This window comes from Monodelphis domestica, chromosome 4, assembly GCF_027887165.1.
Source record: "Monodelphis domestica isolate mMonDom1 chromosome 4, mMonDom1.pri, whole genome shotgun sequence".
Classification (NCBI taxonomy): Eukaryota; Metazoa; Chordata; class Mammalia; order Didelphimorphia; family Didelphidae; genus Monodelphis; species Monodelphis domestica.
Window position 1 is genome coordinate 358,206,385 of NC_077230.1, and position 18,528 is coordinate 358,224,912.

General features: G+C 37.9%; 1 protein-coding gene across 1 annotated transcript in view; it reads left to right on the forward strand.

Moving 5' to 3' along the window:
- Positions 1–18,528, forward strand: part of LOC100030998 (interferon-induced very large GTPase 1-like) — an 81,729-nt gene that overhangs the window by 43,931 nt on the left and 19,270 nt on the right. The window lies entirely within an intron of this gene.

Here is an 18,528-nt window from a genome sequence, read left to right on the forward strand (position 1 = left end):
CATAGTGTGGCAACTTTCTGTAGTTCTGGCTACTGACTGCATCATTGCTTAGATCATTTTAATTGGGCCCTGATTCAAGGACCTGTTATAAATTTATTTTTCTTTTACTTGGAATTTTTACACACAAGACTTTGATAGTCTATATTTTCATCCAGAAATTTTTTCTTTTCTTTTGGATTTTTCTGATGTTTTTTTTTTTTAAATTTCTCTTGCCAATTGATTCATATACCTCATACCTCAGCCATGCATCTCTAAGTGATCCTGTTTTTTTTTTAAATCACCCTCTTAATGGGGGAAATGTAAAAATATCATTGTTTAAATTGCAAAGTTTAAATTCCTTTTGAGAAGAATTTTAGGTAAAGAAGATGCTACCTCTCTGAATCCAGAACTGAACTGTTGGAGAAGCTACCATGAAGAATCCTCCATACCACAAGTGTACAAAAATGAACTTTGGGTGTGGTTGATTGAACATTTATTTGTATCTATACTTTCATGCCAAAGCGGACTGCCCCCTAACTGGCTTTTTGTCAATGTGTTCAGCAATTATTGGTTTTATTCTTTTTTTTCCCTTCTCTTATCCTCAAATTATTGTAATCTTTAAATTTATTATGTTTTCATGATCCTTTGGAAAAAAATTAATTTTTTTCAAATGATCAAACAAGGGAATAGACTAGAACTCTGGACTTCAATCCCCATAAGCCCTTGCTCCACTTCCCCAAGATGCTTTGTAATCTCACGCAATTCTGAGGTGGGCCGAGATCGAGGAAGGATTTAAGCTGATTGCAAAGGCTTTTGTGGCTCTTTTTGGACTTCTGTTTTGGAGCAGAGGCATCTCTTCCATGATGTGAGATTATCTTGTCTAGACCACTCTGGCCTAGGCACGTGTTTCTTATCCTGTCTTTTCTTTAATCCTTAATCTTCAATAAACCTCTAAAAAATATAATACTCCTTGCAGAGAGAAACTAATTTCTACCTGCCTCAGTCTCCCCTAAATTTTAATCTTTACAGTTGTCATACTAATAGAAGAGATTCAGTTGCTAAAGGAAATCATAGGGCTGATATAACTGCTAAATTTGCTTCCAGAAATGCCCCGGTGTATATCATGAACTCATCAACTATAGAATCTGATGATCTAGAAAAAGCTTATGTAGACTCAGAAATACAAAAATGGAAAGTGAAGTTTTGAGCAAGGAAAGAACATGATATATGGTTAACAGATACAGGAAAGCTGCTGTTACCAAAAGACCTGTATACCTCTTTGTGTCAAGCCATTCTGTAAATCTTGAAATCTCTCAGACTTGTGAATGTTAAAAATTTCCCCATCAGGGAATTCTTAATTGGAACAAATTCCCTATTGAGAAACATTCCCCATTTTGATGTGAGAACTCGCCAGGATCAGAAATGGGAGGACCTCTACTCCAACTGTACTTAAGACTACTTTAGGGGAGAAAACTCCTTGCTATGGGAGAACCCCTACTCTACCCGTACTTAAGACTGCTTTAGGAGAGAAAACTCCTTGCTAAACAATGTAAGTACTTGGACCCATGCTTATAATAAGGCAAGGAGTTCTTTGAGCCAGGCCTGTTTTTAGAATTGATACAATGAGATGCTAGGTTCCTAAAAGGGTTGGGCAAGTTTTCTCTTGATGAGATTAGTTGACTCAGCTGTGTTTTCTCTCGTTCAGACTTACTGAGGAGATTGGTCGACACAGCAGCATTTTTTCTGATTCAGACTTACTGAGGAGATTGGTCGACTTAGCAGGAATTTAGATGGGCAGTCCTTTGGAAAGCATCTACAGTGATTGGTAGATGTAGGGACTTAGGGGAGGTGACATGGGAGAAAAACTCCTATATAAGAAAAAGCAGAATCTCTTGAGGGGAATCCTTTTGGAGAAATCCTTTTGGAGGATCTCTGATGAGGATCGCTGGGGAAGAATCTCTTGAGAGAGGCTCTGGAGAAAGGCCCTTTGGAACAGTCTCTGACTGGAAGGCTCTTTGGTGAAGTCAGCTGAGATGGAGCTGGCCTGGTGTCACTAGAATCCTTGTTTAGACCAACCTTGTAGTGAGTGTTAAAAAACTGACTGATTTCTCTCTTAAGACTCAGGTCTAGGCCATATTGGCTTGAGGCCCTTCATACTTATTCCTTTCTTACTTTCTCTCTCTCTTTCTTTGATTACTCATTGTATTGTTAATTAAAATCTCTATAAAACCCAATTGACTTGGGTATTTGAATAATTGGGAATATTTCCCTGGCGACTACCTTATATTTGATTTAAAAACCAAGACACTGTAGTGAAACATATTTCTGCAGTCAAATTTACTCACCCTCTCTTATATCTATCACAGTTTATATCTTCCACCATTTTAACTCACTACAGTTTATGGGCTTCAATGTTTTAAATCTCACAATTCACACAAAAGGTCATTTTGGTACTCAAGTTATAATTGACACTGTAGAGACAATGGGTTGCTTCTGTTATAAGTACTGTAGCAAATTAGATCTGCTCAAGCTGTTCTGTTTGCCAAAAATTCAATCAAGGAACATTCAGACAGAAAGTTTTAGGTGGTAGACCTTTAGTGTATTGTCCATTTGAGAATCTGCAGATTGATTACATCAGCATGCCAAAAGCTGGAAGATACAAGTTTTGCTTGGTAGTTGTTGATAGATTAACCAAATGGCCTGAAGCTTTTCCATAAAATACAAATATAGCTAGCTTTGAGGTGAAAGTGTTGATTAAGGAAATTATACCTACATTTGGAGTACCATTAACAATAGACTCTGATAAAGGATCCCATTTCACTCGAGACATCCTAAAAAGAGTCTATAAAAATCTAGGAAAAACACCAAAATATCATGTTCCTTATTATCCACAAAGTTCAGGGCAAGTAGAACATTTAACAAGGAAATAAAGAGCATGGGGGGAAAGCTTTGTGCTGAAATTCATCTCAAATGGCCAGAAATTCTTCCCATAGCTTTGTTTTACTATGTATGAGGCCAAGAGCAGATTTACATATATCATCCTATGAAAAGTTCTTTGGACATGCTCCACTACAAGCAAAAAGTTGTAAGACAGTTTATACATCTCTCTTAGGTGAAGATTGTCAACTTGCTTCTTACTTAAGTGTTTTACAACAAAGACTAAAAGAATTAAATGATATGGGAGTATTAATTCAAACTGATCTTTTGGGTTTTTTCTTCATAATTATGAACCAGGAGATATGGTATATGTAAAAATTTTTGCTAAAACATCAGAAACACAAGAAAGTTGGTTAGGTCCTTACACTATTGTGTTAGTTTCTCCATCTTCAGTAATAGTTTTGTGTAGAGATTCCTGGTATCATTGTTCACAGATAAAATTAGCACATTGTATAAATAATGAAAATGTACAAATAATTGAAGAAGAAAATGAAGAAGAGATTGCAGAAAGATAGAATCATCAGTCAAATTGAGTCTGCAGTCAAAAATATCAGTAAGGAAAGGAACATTTCTGCAGAAGAGGATAGAAGAGGACGATGCAGATGAAGAGAATCCAGGAATTAATGAACATTGTTAAAAGACTGAAAATTTATAAATTTAACAGACTGTGTGAAATTTGCAATGAAGAGGATTACAGGATAAATGAACTAATGAATTTAATCTTTGGGGTAATGTATTATAGTACAAAATAACATAGCATTATTCACATGCAAACACAAATATATTTATTACTATGGAATTGCAGAAAAATATTCATGAAGAGGAGAGAAGAGAAAGAAAGATCCGAAGTAGGGGTAAGTATGTTGCATACAATAGTAACATAACTCTTACATAACAGTAACACTGACATTAAAATAGCAAAACAACCTGACATAGAAAAAATAACAACATAACAAAACATAGACAAAAACATAAACATGGTTAGGTTACATTGAATCACTTCTTATATGAGTGAAACAATGTATAGTTAGGATACTAACAGTTTTATGATTAGCTATAGATATGTTATTTACTAAGAAAATGTAGTTACATACTTAGATTTAGTTTAGGTATAGAAATTTAGTTAGGCTGAAGTATTTTGAAGATAGATATTAGTTTGGTAAAATTAAGTAAGATAAGATAAGAAAATTAGATATTGACTTGCACTACATCATACCTTACACGGCACAAAAAACATATGATATCACATATCAAACAAAATTATAAATAAATATGTAAATATATGTAAATAGGGTGTATAATAGGATTGTAAATTATTGTATTATAGTGTATGCTTATATGTAAAATGCATGTAAATATGAAGTGTACATAAGTATGCATGTGCATATGTATAACATGCATGTATATATTCTATGTATGTGCTATATGCATATATGTAAATTATGTACATAGCTCACTAATATTTATTGTTACGTGTATTTGCATAAGTGAGTTTAATATTTGGCTTGATTTTCACTATAAAACTTATACAATGTTATGTTTATTATAATTTTCAAAAAATTTTCTCTAAATTTAATGTTAATATACTGCAATAGTAGTACAATGTTCTGTAATAGCTGATAAGAGTATTTTACGTTTGATGTTTGAATGGAAGTTATGTTCATCTTTTGTTGGATGTTATTTGCTGTTTTGATTTTTCTTGTTTGACATTTGTACTTGTTCATTATTTACTTTGTTTTCCTTTTCCTTTTTCCTTGTTAAAATTCCTTAGAATAGGTTAGTGTTAGTTAGAATAAGACAGTTGAGTGTAGGTTGTTTGTTATTTTGGGTAGATTTCTTAGTTTAGGTAACTGGTAAGTATTTTAGATTGTGCACAAGTTCAAAAATAGTTTTTCCAACATGATTTCTGGTTTGTGTAAAAGGGGGGAATGTGATAAAGGATGAAAAGGTTTGCAAAAACTGAGAGATTTAAATCTTAGATAACGATTGACTGGAGTATATGATCAAGGGTCACATAGGAGTCTGAGGGATCCAAGAGAAGATTCTATCTGCCCAACTGTCTTCTCTCCTGAAGGATTTGAGATTAAGGTTAGAAGAGGATTTTCTCCTGTGATCAACAGAGGAAAGAGGTTTTCTGGATTTGTTCTGATGGCAGCATCAGTGAGAAGATCTCTGGACCTACTTGGACATCTACCCACTTGATATCCTGGCCCTATTTGATTGGAGTCCTGGAGTGAGACTTGGCTATTAGGAAGTTAATGGTTAGCTTAGTAATATAGTTTAGATAGTTAATAGATATTAGCTTTTCAATTAAATATAAGTTTATTCCTAAACCCTTATTCCTTCTGAACCTTCCCAAACAATAAATTATAATTTATTTATATGTTTCCCTCTTGTTCTTTCCTCACCCGAAATCCTACCATAACAGAGCAGACATACATCTCTTACTGTGCCTGAAAGTCTTGGTCTTTCTCTCAAATGGTCAGATTCCAGAAGGCTAAACCAGCCAATAAGGATGAGTCAGCACTTCTTTTCTAAACTATTTACTCTAAAGGTTTGAAAAGTTCTTTCTCTTAATTTAGTTGGCAATATAGTTCTTTCTAAGAGAAATTATTCTGGGTCCATTCTAGCTTTCTATAGAGAATAAGAATAGACTCAGTGTAACAGACAGAGTTGAAGTATAAGGAAAAAAAAGATTAATATTTATTCTGTCCTTTGTGCTTAAGTTTTAGTTAATATAATATTGATCTATATCCAAGTCACACCTAAGCTTTCAGAAAATTACTTTATCAGTTGGTGGGAGGATAGTTAGGATTGGGGAGAATCTTGACATAGAGGGTTCAATTAAAAGGTAATTATTGTCAATAGACAAAGGATATGAATAGGCAGTAATCTTTGGAAGAAATTAAAGCTAGTAATGGCCATGTGAAAAGAAATGCTCCAAATTACTAATAATAAGAAAAATACAAATTAAAACTATTCTAAAATTCTCCTTCATAACCAACAACATTAACAAAAAAAGGAAAATGACAAATGTTAGTGGAATTGGGGGAAAACAGACACAGTTCATTGTTAATAGAGATATGAATTGGTATAGCCATTCTGGAAAAGAATTTTAAACTATGCCTCTAAAGGAATTAAATTATGTATACCCTTGACCTTGCCATAGTACTATTAGACCTATACTCCAAAGGCAGGAAAGAGAAAGGAAAATATCCTACAAATATTATGTCAAGGAACTCAAATTAAGGGGAATAGATGAGTAAGTTATGATGTTTGAAAAATAATGCATTACTATTATGTTGTAAGAAACACTTAAGTGAATGATTTCAGAGAAAAAAGATGTTCATAAACTGATTCAGAGAAGTAAACAGAATCAGGAGAACACCTTTTATTAACAAGAATATTGTGAACAAGTATAACTTTGACTCATGGAAGAATTTATTTTATTGGATGATACATATTTATTACAAGAATTGCTTTCTTTTGTTTTTAATAGAGAGAAGAAGGGTGGGAGGAGATCATAAGAAATGCTTGATAACTGGAAATAGTGTTTAAAGAGTTTTTTGCAACTTTCTTGGTGAAAGTTGAAAAAGGATTTCATAAGGGTATTGCTGTATGGGTGGAGAGAAGAGGATCTAGTTAAATACAATGCTTTTCAAGATGACTTAGCTCTAAGACAATTTTAGGTATACAGATTCTGATAAAGATAATCAAGATATATAACAATACAGTTCTGGGTTCTGAATAGATGAGAAAACATATCTTTATCCCGTTTCTAGAATCTAAATTCAATAGTAATTAGTTGAAAGTGCCTCCAAGTGAGTGGAAGAGGGTACTTCCATTCCAGTAGTCTTTAGTCTGATCACTTTAGGGTATCAGGTATTAGAGTAAAGGAGATTGTCCTTTAATTGGTTCTTCTAAGGAAAGGCTCTTTTATCTTCTCCACCAATCATCCCCACCTTTCCTAGGAATATGAAAAAAGTTTCAGAGAAAAAGAAAAACCAGTAGAAAAAGGCTAGTTTGTAAAGAGCTTTAAATGTGAGAAAGGGAGCTATTTGGTGATGAGGACAGAAGAGAGACACTGAAATATATTGAAAAGGGAAGTGACATGACTTAATCATGACTTTTAGAAAACCATTTTGGCCATTGTGGGAGGACAGATTGTTGTGGGAAGGCATGGGGACCAATTTTGAAAGTTATTACAATAGTGAAGTTATATGAGCCACTAATTCTCCAAGGAAGAAATGGCAAATAAAAAAACAGCAAACAAAAAACCCTTCAAAACAGGTTGTCAGTTAAGAAGTAGTTATGAAGTGCCAGGTGATTACAAAAGGAAATGTCAAACCACTCCAGAATCCTTGCCAAGAAAAGTCTATGGATAACTATGGTCCATGGGGTTATGAAGAGTTAGAAATGACTGAAAAACAACAACAACAAACTATGAATACACAGAAAAATAATCCCTGCTTTCATGGAATTTAGATATTAATATGCTAAGAAAACACATAAAAGGAAGCTGAATAGGGCAGGGGTTGTCAAAGGTACTCAGCAAGAGGAGCATGGTAGAAGAAACATAGAACACATCCAGAAGAATAAGACTTGGCTTTCCTAGAATCTCTTTCAGTGAAGGTTGTGATAGAAGCTTTACATTAAGAGAGGGTGGTTGGAGTGTATTGCATAGCCAATGTGTGAATTCCAGGGTTGAAGTGAGACTTCAGGATAAAGGATTGGGGCACGGCAAAGAAGGTATGGAGTACCAGAGAGGAATGACAATCCTGATTACTCATAATTAGAGAAATGCCTCTGAGACCCAATAAATGTCTTCTTGCTTTTAGCATCTTTAGATCTCTGGCCCTTTGAGCCTCTTCAATCCCCATAAAATCTGAGGTTTTAAGGGACCAGAGGTGACCTTATCCAATGCAAACCTGTTTAAGAATCCCGCCACAAGCTTTTCCTTAAAATAACCCGAGGGCTCTATGTTTCCTAAACCTGTTCAATCTCCTGAACCTTCTAAATGGCTTGATAAATCCATAGTCTCTGAGTTCCCCAGTCCTCTAAAATGACTGCACCCAGTGTCTTCAGATTCTTCCAAACCCTCTGAACTTCCTCAGTATCACAAGCGCCATGAATAACCTGAGAAGAACCATCCTTTGAAGCAGTAGTGGAAAGAGGGATAGATTTGCAGTTAGAGGATTTGGCTTTCAATTCTGCCCATCATTTATTCCATTGCTCAACATCATATATAGCCTCTAATACAGGATTTATTTATTATAAATCCCTTACCTTTCATCTTAGAGTCAATTTTAAGCATCAATTCAAAGGCAGAAGAATGGGAAGGGCTAGGCAATGGGGGTTAACCCATTGGTTCTGTGGGCAGGAGAGAGACACTGGAATTTATTGAATGGGGGCAGGGTGTGACATGACTCAATCATGACTTTCAAAAAATCAATTTGGCAGTTGTGGAAGGTTATATTGGAACAGGATCCCAGAATCACAGAGCAGGAGAGTGTCTGAGGATAGACGTGAACCCAGGATCTCCTGTTTGTAGGCTTGGCTCTCAATCCCCTGCACCACCACAACATAGAATTGAAAAAAAAAGATATTATGTAAAACGAGATATTGCAGAATGAGAGGTTTATACTTTTCTTATTTCGCTGTCTCAGTGAGAAAGAGGACCATGAGCTCAATCTCTTGGACATTCTCCTGGGCTGCATCCTGCATTTTTCCTCCCCTTTTGGCAAAAGGGTCAGATTGAGTCTAAAAACCCTCCAGCCTCAGAGGGGCCTCCAATAACCTCATTCTTTTGGGCAATTAGGGCAAATCTAAATGAGCATGGAATTCAAGTTTGGATATTAGCAATCTTCATAGAGATGAAATATCATTCAGTCATTCCCATGGAATTTTTTTTTTAATCTTTCTCAGTCAAAATGGGAGGGCTTTAGAATGGACTGTGTGTGAAATATGACATGAGCTGTCCCTGCATGCACTCTCACATTCTTAGCATTGTGGAACATAATAAAAAAGACAACAGAGCAGGGACTCTCTTTAACTCAATAGATTGAGCTGAGCAGGCTATTTTCAATTCCCCTCCTACTATTTTTGAAAAGGTTGAAATCCGGGGCCGTGAGCATCTGACCTGAAGTGTTTTTGCTAAATGAGATAATTCTGGGAAAGAGAAATAATCTGGGAAATGATTTTAAAATGAAATTGATAATTCTGTATACTGGGTTCTGAGGAGGGGGAGGGAAGCACTGAGTTTGTATGTAAGGCTGTATTTTACTCTCTGAGGCCAGTCCTCAGAATCCCATATGGCTGAGACCCCTTATCTATTTACCCTACCCTTGATGCAAACCTTCCTTTCTTTTTCTCTCTTCTTGTCTGCTTTGCTATTGAATTTTTATATATTTGTACAAAATCCTCTTTATATGCATGTATTTGGCCCTTTCTGGTCCATGAGATACCTCTATCCCCTCTTGCTCTTTCCTCTTGTTATACTTGTTCTAAAAAAGTGTTCCTGAATGGGATAGAATTAAGTGTGTGATTCACAAAGTAAAGCATCCAGTTTATACCTCCCAAGATCTTCACAAGTAAAGCAGCCAGCTTACACCCCCAAACCCCCCTAGACATGATACATGTAAACAAGTCTGTTTTTAAGCTTCAAGGAAGTCCAGGACCAGATTTTTTTATTGCACAAAACCATATTTTATTTTGCCGTTTAAACATTATCACACAATTCTATTCTGAATGACAAACGTTAATTAAAAACAAAGCAAAAATAAAAATTCACAACCTTAATTATCTAGAGGGTTTGTCATTGAAAGGGGGAAAAAGAAAACTGGTTTTCTAGTAGGCTTTTCATAAATGTCACATTTTCTCTTTAAAAAGGAGCCAAAACCAAAAATGAAATAGCTAGAACATACAAACATGAAAAGGCATTTAACAAAATTGTCAACAATATTAAAACAACACTGACTAGCCGGTTTCATTTCAGCATCACCCAGATCCAGAGCTTCTCCTCTCCTCCCCCCCCCCCCCCGCCCCCCCAATACTCGCTCCCACTATCCTGGTCAGAAACAGAACTGGCATGTTCAGAGACAGAGATAAGGACATATTGCCAGTGAAACAAACATCTGAACCAGAATTACTGCATCTTCCCTGTGTCCCCTCTCTTCTCCCACCAGTTTCATTTCTGAAACCTAGACTGTAAGAGATAAAGAGGAAAGAGGGACAAACCTCCAGACGCTGGAAAAAAAAATAAAGAAAACCCAAACTATACCCAAAGAGCTGTCATTTATTTCCCCTTTCCCCCAATGAATATCAATCTTAAGTTTTATGACTTCAGAAAACCAACCCAAATAAAAGGGAAGGTAAATTTAGGATTTCTGGGATGACGGTTTCTTCTTGTTCTTATGTACCACTTCAGTTCCATTCAGGTATCCTCCCCAAAGAGAATAGGGATCTCTAAGATGGACTTGGGTTTACCTTTCTAATCTGCAGGACCAGACTTTTTATCTCACTTCAAGGATGCTGTCAGGGCCCAAGAAAGAAGGAGACAGCCCAGCTGCAGTTGCTCCTTTATCTCTTCTTACTCTTGAAAAATTAGAGTGATACTGTTGCCCCCTCCCATGTGATGAGCTCATGTGTCTTGCTATTTGGGGGCTAGACTTCAAGCCAAAATTGTAAGTCCTGGCCCCTAGACAAGGTGGGGGGAGGGGTCAGACAGAGGAGGGAGGGGAGGATTCTTGTGTTAGGAACCTATATAATATTTTCTTTTACATCCACCATTGCATTCCTGCTTCACTTATGTGGTGTGCTCTTTTTCATGAAAATGATATCTTCTACTCTTCTATTCTCATTTTCTGTCTCCAGATTTGTAACTGTATTTTGGGGTGGGTTGTCATTGTTATCACACTCATCCCAATTGTGAAAAATAGTAAGTTCCTCTAATTTTTTTATTCCATTTTTCATTCCCTTTTTCTTTTAGCTCTTAAAATTGAAAAAAAAAAAGGGAACAAAACCATACTTAATTCTTGCATTTGGCATTTCTTCAGGGAGTGCACTGCTGGAGTAATGGTCTTCATCTTCTGTTCTATTCTGTGTTATTTCCAATTTATTTTTCCCCAGGATATCTAATTTTATTTTTATTCATTTTCTCTGGCTTAATTTCTTTGGGTCATTTCTAAAGTCTTTATGGACTGGCCACTCTTTTCTCTTGTTTGTCAAATGAAAGAATGAATTAATGAATGAATGATGGAAGAAAGGAAAGAAGGAAGGAAGGATTCATTAAACATCAATTGTATGCTTGGCACTAATGCTAGCATTTAGAAATCTGTCTTTTTTGATCCTTATAACCACTCTTCCAGGTAGATGCTATTGACATGGGAACTGTACCCCAGAAACCCAGGGAACTATTATCAGGGAAACTCCCTTGCCTTTGCATCCTTGTGACTCTTAACCTAGAAACACCCAATGACCTCATCCAGGGTCCTGAGATGTTTATCCTCTTTGATAGTCCTCTAGACTTAAGGTGGACAAAGAGATGAATCTTTATGCCTCCAGGCAGGCCCCAGTCAGATGACCACCCCACTCCACCAAATGCCTGAGGGACTAACACTCTAGGTCTTGTCCATACCAGGACATAGCATCTAAAGAGTATATAAACCCCAGAACTGATGTCATCTGGGGGACAGCCTCTCCATCCATGCAGGAACAGCCTTTCCTTTCATGCTGTCCTCCCAAGGAACTGCTCACTATCTTGCTGTTCTACCTTGCTATCCTCCTGGCCACTCTCAACATTACTTTATAAATTAATAAATATCTTTTTTGTTTTTAAGCTAAGTTTTGGAGTCTTGCATGCTTGCAAAAGGTATCCTTCCCGAATCCCAAAGGGATCCTTCCCACCCATAACACTATTATGCCCTTTTTACACCCAAGGAAACTAAAACAGACAGATGGCTTTGTCAGCCAACTTTGTCATTCAACTAGTATTTGACACCATATCTGAATTTAGGACTTCCTGACTCTGGGTCCAATGCTCTATCTACTGCAGTAACTAGCTGCCTTATAGTTATGGCATTATTTTCTTCTTTTGGGTTTAATTCCTGGGCTTCTCTTAAACCATAGTATTCCTTCATTCTATTCAGAGCTCTCTTCTGTTTACTCATAATATAACCCCAGTTTCTGAATTGTGATTTGGTGCCAGGACCAGGCTCTGTCCCCTCTCATATTCCTGCATGGGGCGAGCAAGCCATTTGGTACTTTCCCCTTCTGTTTTCTGGGGGCTGCAATCATTGTTCCACAATTATGGATGGGATTGCTGAGAATTGGTCCCACCTTTTGTTGTAATCTCTGGCTTTTACCTTCAACTTCTGGAATCTCAAGTTAGATACTGACCCAGGCTCTGACTCTTCTCCTACAATTCCTAGTTGGGATTTGCCTCTTTCCCTTGCTGTACCCCTGAAAGGGCCACTGGCATACTGAAGATTGTGCTCCCTTCCTTCCTGCCCCCCTAATATACTTGGAAATTTATTTGCATGGGCACTGCTCTGCTCTTATTTCCTGCTGTGTTTATAGCAAGAACATTGTCTTCAAGCCTCATGGAGTCCCCAGCAATGGGCACATTGCCAAACCTTATAACCCTGCAAAAAACTGCACCACAGTGAAAACTGTCAATCCAATGATAATATATGTAATCATATATGTATATTTTCAGGCCAGTGGTTAATTAGGCGATATGACTAAAGGATTTACAAGAATAAGGACAATGAAATTATTTCTGAGTAGAAAGATGTACCAATTTGCATTTGTCTATTTAAAAGAAAAAGACATACAAACTCCCTTTGCTCTCTTGCACTGTTTATTTTAGATTGGGCAAGGGGAAAGAAGAAATGTTGTCTTAATTATCTGTTTGGTTTGAATATTTTTTTAAACCCTTACCTTTCACTTTAGAATCACTACTGTGTATTGGTTCCCAGGCAAAAGAGCAGTATGGGCTAGGCAATTGGGGTTAAGTGACTTGCCCAGGGTCACACAGCTGGGAAGTATCTGAGATCAAATTTGAACCCAGGACCTTCTGTCTCTAGACTTGGCTCTTAATCCACTGATCTACCCAGCTGCCCCTAAGTTTGTGTATATATATATGTGCATATATATATTTGTGGTTCAGAGTGCTGTTTTGTCTGTTATGATCAAACACATTTCAATAAAATTTATAAGCCAGCATAAAAAGACAAAAGGCACTAGATATAACAAAGCAGAGAACATATGAGGTGAGAGACAGTGAGGAGATAATAACTAGGTTGTGAAGTTAGGGGCTGCTTCTGGTCTTTATTGAACATACAATAGACCCTTCAAGTCCTATTTACCAGTTATTTAAAGAGTTTATGTGTATATCTGGAGGCTTTAAATGAAAAGACAATAAGGTTTACCTTTGAACCTTTAGGTAATAAGGATCTAGTACATTTATTGAGTAGGAGAATGGCATGGCCAACTTTGGACCTTATAATAATCACTTTGGTCGATGTACAGGTAATGATTGGGAAAAGGGAGAGACTTGAATCTGAGAGACCCATTCAGAGGTTACTCAGTCTAGTTCAGTGATGATGAATCTTTTAGAGGGGTGGGTGATGTGAGGAATGTCCTTAGGATCCCATGGGAAGGGGGAGGAGAACAGCCTAACCCTTCATCCCTCTGGCTTTGTAGTAATGAACTCTGTGCTGGCGTGATAACATGCATACCCTCCGGGAGGGCTTTGAGTGCCCCTCTCTGGCACGTGTGCCATTGGTTCACCACTGTGGTTCTAGGTAATGAGGGATGAAGCAGGGCAGTAGATGTGCAAAGGAGTTGAAGGGAGCTCAGAGAGATACTGGGGAGGAAGAAGCCACTAAATCTGGCAAGTGAGTGGGCATATGGAATAAGTGCGGAGTTGAGGATAACACTGAGGTTATAAACCTAGTTAGCTGAAAAGATGGTACCCTTGAAAGAAAAAAGGAAAGTTCAGAAGAGGGGTGTATTTTAGGGGGAAGATAATGAGGGCAATTTTCAAAACATTGAGTTTGAGATGTGTATGGGACATCCAGTTCATGATATGAAATTGGAACTCAGTAGAAAGACAAAGGCTGGAAATATACTTCTGGTAGTTGTCAGCTCAGAGACCATCATAAAACATATGGGAATTACTGACTTATAGTTGTTAGAGAGTGGCCTCAGATTCAGGAAGATTAGGGTTCAAGACCTGCCTTAGATACAAACTAACTGTGTTCCCTTTGGCAAGTCCCTTAACCTCTCAGTTTCTCAGGGCAAAATTGCATGACTATAAATTGCAGATTAGAGGTAGTTCTTTATAGGTGGAGGGAGCTTTTCTTCACAAATATGGGGAAAATGTTATTATTATTACAGCTTTATGTACTTGGTTCTTTAATACCCAATATCTTTCTTTGATCTTTTTTTTAAACAATATTTTATTTGATCATTTCCAAGAATTATTCATTAGAGACAAAGATCATTTTCTTTTCCTTTCCCCCCTCACCGCCCCCCCCCCCCCATAGCCGACTGGCAAATCCACTGGGTATCACATGTGTTCTTGATTCGAACCCATTTCCATGTTGTTGGTATTTGCATTAGAGTATTCATTAAGAGTCTCTCCTCGGACATGTCCCCTCAACCCCTGTAGTCAAGCAGTTGCTTTTCCTCGGTGTTTTTACTCCCACAGTTTGTCCTCTGCTTGTGGATAGTGTTTTTCTCCTAGATCCCTGCAGATTGTTCAGGGACATTACACCGCCCCTAATGGAGAAGTCCATTACATTCAATTGTACCACAGTGTCTCAGTCTCTGTGTATAATGTTCTCCTGGTTCTGCTCCTTTCACTCTGCATCACTTCCTGGAGGTTGTTCCAGTCTCCATGGAATTCCTCCACTTTATTATTCCTTTGAGCACAATAGTATTCCATCACCAACATATACCACAATTTGTTCAGCCATTCCCCAATTGAAGGGCATCCCTTCATTTTCCAATTTTTGGCCACCACAAAGAGCGCAGCTATGAATATTCTTGTACAAGTCTTTTTCCTTATGATCTCTTTGGGGTACAAACCCAGCAGTGCTATGGCTGGATCAAAGGGCAGACAGTCTTTGATCTTTAAAAAAATTTAAATATCAGCAAGTCTGACTAATTATCTCTTTAAGCTATCTTTGATTGGTGGTAGGGCAAGTTCACTTTCCTCCTTGGTTATGTTTTCCTATAAATAACTTTTCCTTATTTGAAAATTCTTTCACTTTCTGTTTTCCAGATGGACCTTTTCCATTCTTGGAGGCTATCCAGAAGGTATAAAACTCCAGGGCAAAGGAAGGTTCAGTCCAGTATAAGGCTGGCTAGAGCCAGCATCCCTGAAGACAGAGGGGCTTAGGGCCCAAACATCTGAGAGGGAGAGCCCACAACATATGGCCTGGAGAGCAAGGTTGGTGGGGAATGAAGTGCCAGAGCCACAGGCATCCTTGGGGAGGGAGGGAGGGAGGGAGGGAGGAAGGGAGAGAGAGAGAGAGAGAGAGAGAGAGAGAGAGAGAGAGAGAGAGAGAGAGAGAGAGAGAGAGAGAGAGAGAATAAAATTCAGACTAAACGTGCCATAGGAAGAGTGAAAGAGACTCATATGAGGTTTCACTCATGAAAATGAGGAATCTAAGTTGTCTAGAAGAGATGGGAGTTAGCTTGCATTAATAGTGGATCTAGGACTCAGAGTCGGAGAGACAAAAAAAAGAAAGAGCCCAAAGGAAGCACAATTAATCAATCAGCAAACATTGATTAAACATCTGTCATGTGCCAAGGCATTATAGGATGTTCTAGGGCAACACATATGAAAATGAAGGAGTCCATGTCTGGTGGAGAGAATGAGAGAAAGAGATGGGAATAGAAAAGTAAGGGGAGTGGCATACAGAGGTAGTGAGACTGGGCTAACAGAAATACAACAGAAAGATAGAAACAGAGATAAATGGAGGTGGAGGAAGAGGGAGGGGAAAAAGAAGAGACAGAGAGACAGAGTCAGAGAGAGAGAGAGAGAGAGATGTGGGTGGCTCTGTTCAAAAGTCCAAATCCACAATTTCTCTTGAGGTTTTTGGACAGCTGTAACTGAGAGTCTTAGTGGAAGTGTTCAGGATTTCAGAAGGGGAATAGTAAGTCTCCAAAGAAATGGGCTTCTCAGCTTCAGGAAATCCACTTTTCTTCTCTACCTCCCAGGCTGGAAGTGAGTTGTTATTTGGGATCCAAACTTCTGATTCTTCCTTAAAATTCTTAGGTTTTCTTTGCCCCTCCTTTACTCTCTCTTCAGATGGTCCCTCTAAGAGACTGGTCTCTCTCCTAAATGTAGACTCTCTCTTTTCTTATCTTACAATATCAACAATTCAGGCAGGCATATACTTCAAGGGGACTCTGGGGCACCTATATGACCCTCATATGGGGTAATAATGTATTCTTATTTCCCTTTCCCTCTCTCCCTCTCACCAGGTCCCACATGTCTTTAAAAGGGTCTATGAGTGGCTCATTTACTGGTGACTCTTCAGGGCTTTGCTTTGCTTGCCCTCATCCAGGAAAGTTATCTTTAGTCTTTTCTTGATTGGTTGGGCTTGTCAGATCAAGTTCATTTATTTCTTCTGATACTGTGTCCTCTTCGGCCCTTTATGGGAAAGGGAGGGAGTCTGAAGAAAAGAAACAAAGTTTCTATGTGTTTGGAGTTTGACTACATATAAGACATGAAATTCCTGTCCCTTTGTTAGGGGAATGCAGTGTCTTACAGGAGGGAAAGGAAGGAAAAACTGTCACTGATGTTTCACTTTCCTCCCTCCCTCCTTCTCTCCCTCCCTTTCTCCCTCTGTCCCTTCTTCTCTCCCTCTCTCCCTCCCTCTATGTTAGTATTTTTTCAACATTTTCAAGAATGAGAACTTCCATTTGGTTTAAAAAAAAATCATCCAACCCCATACATTAGTAATTGTACTTTTAATGTCTGCTGATTAAGAAAATACATGTTAGGGAAAAAGCTATAGTGAATCCAGTGATGCTCCCAAATGAATTTGTAGCCTATTGATGATAACATCAACATAGATCTGACAAATAGTAACATCATTGTTTACCATTATTTGGGTTATGGGTGACAATTATATATTTATATCATATTGAGTCATTTATTGGAAGAGTAACAAAAATAACAATCCTGACTGATCTAGAGCTTTACATTCTGAATGTAGTACATACTGTCTTTCATCTGATTTGAGAAAGAGTCATAGCAATAACTCTATGGAACACCAAGAGGCCCAGAGGGAATAGACAGTTGATTTACTCCAACCCCATGATGGTACAGAGTCCCTGAGAGGGAAAGTGACTTCTTCCAACTTACCACATGAGTCAGACAGAAATGACAAGAGACAAAGAGTAAGAAAGAGAACCAGTAACAAACACATGTAATAATTAAAATAGTGGAAGACATAAACTGTGGCAGATAATAGAGTGGAAGATTTAAATTGTGACCGCAGAAAATATGGTTTCAAGACAGTGTCTTGTTTTAAATCAAATATAAGGTGGTGGCCAGGGAAAAATTCCCAATTATTAAATATACCCAAGTCAGCTGGGTTTTATAGAGATTTTAATTAATGCAAATGAGGAATTAAAGAAAGAGAGAGAGAGAGAAAAAAGGAAATAATGAGAAAAGGATAAGCTGGCCCAGGCCAGCCCTAAGAGAAGGATCAGTCAGTCCTTATCCACTCACCACAAGATTTGTCCAAGCAAGGATTCTAGTGTTCAGAGACACCAGGTCAGCCAGCTCCATCTCCAGAGAGAGATTCTTCTGACAGTCTCTAGACTCAGCTTTTTCCTCTCCTTATAAAGGGAATTTCCTCCTATGTCACCTCCCCTAAGTTCTCACATCTACCAATCACAGTAGACGTTTTTCAAAGGACAGATCATTCTTAGTTCACAGCTAAGAAGGATTAAAATTTTAAGTTCACACCAGAAAACCTCTGAGTAAGTTTCTCACCTCTTTGCTCCTTGTAAATTCACAAATTGGAAAATGAGGGGATGCCCTTCAATTGGAGAATGGCTGAACAAATTGTGGTATATGTTGGTGATGGAATACTATTGTGCTCAAAGGAATAATAAAGTGGAGGAATTCCATGGAGACTGGAACAACCTCCGGGAAGTGATGCAGAGTGAAAGGAGCAGAACCAGGAGAACATTATACACAGAGACTGAGACACTGTGGTACAATCGAGGTAATGGACTTCCCCATTAGTGTCAATGCAATGTCCCTGAACAATCGGCAGGGATATAAAAAAACACTATCCACAAGCAGAGGACAAACTGTGGGAGTAAAAACACCAAGGAAAAGCAACTGCTTGACTACAGGGGTGGAGGGGATATGACTGAGGAGAGACTCTAAATGAACACTCTAATGAAAATACCAACAACATGGAAATGGGTTCGAATCAAGAACACATGTGATACCCAGTGGAATCATCCATTGGCTATAGGAGAGGTGGTGGCGGGGGTGGGGGGGTGAGGGGAGGAAAAGAAAGTGATCTTTGTTTCCAATGAATAATGTTTGGAAGTGACAAATAAAATAATGTTTTA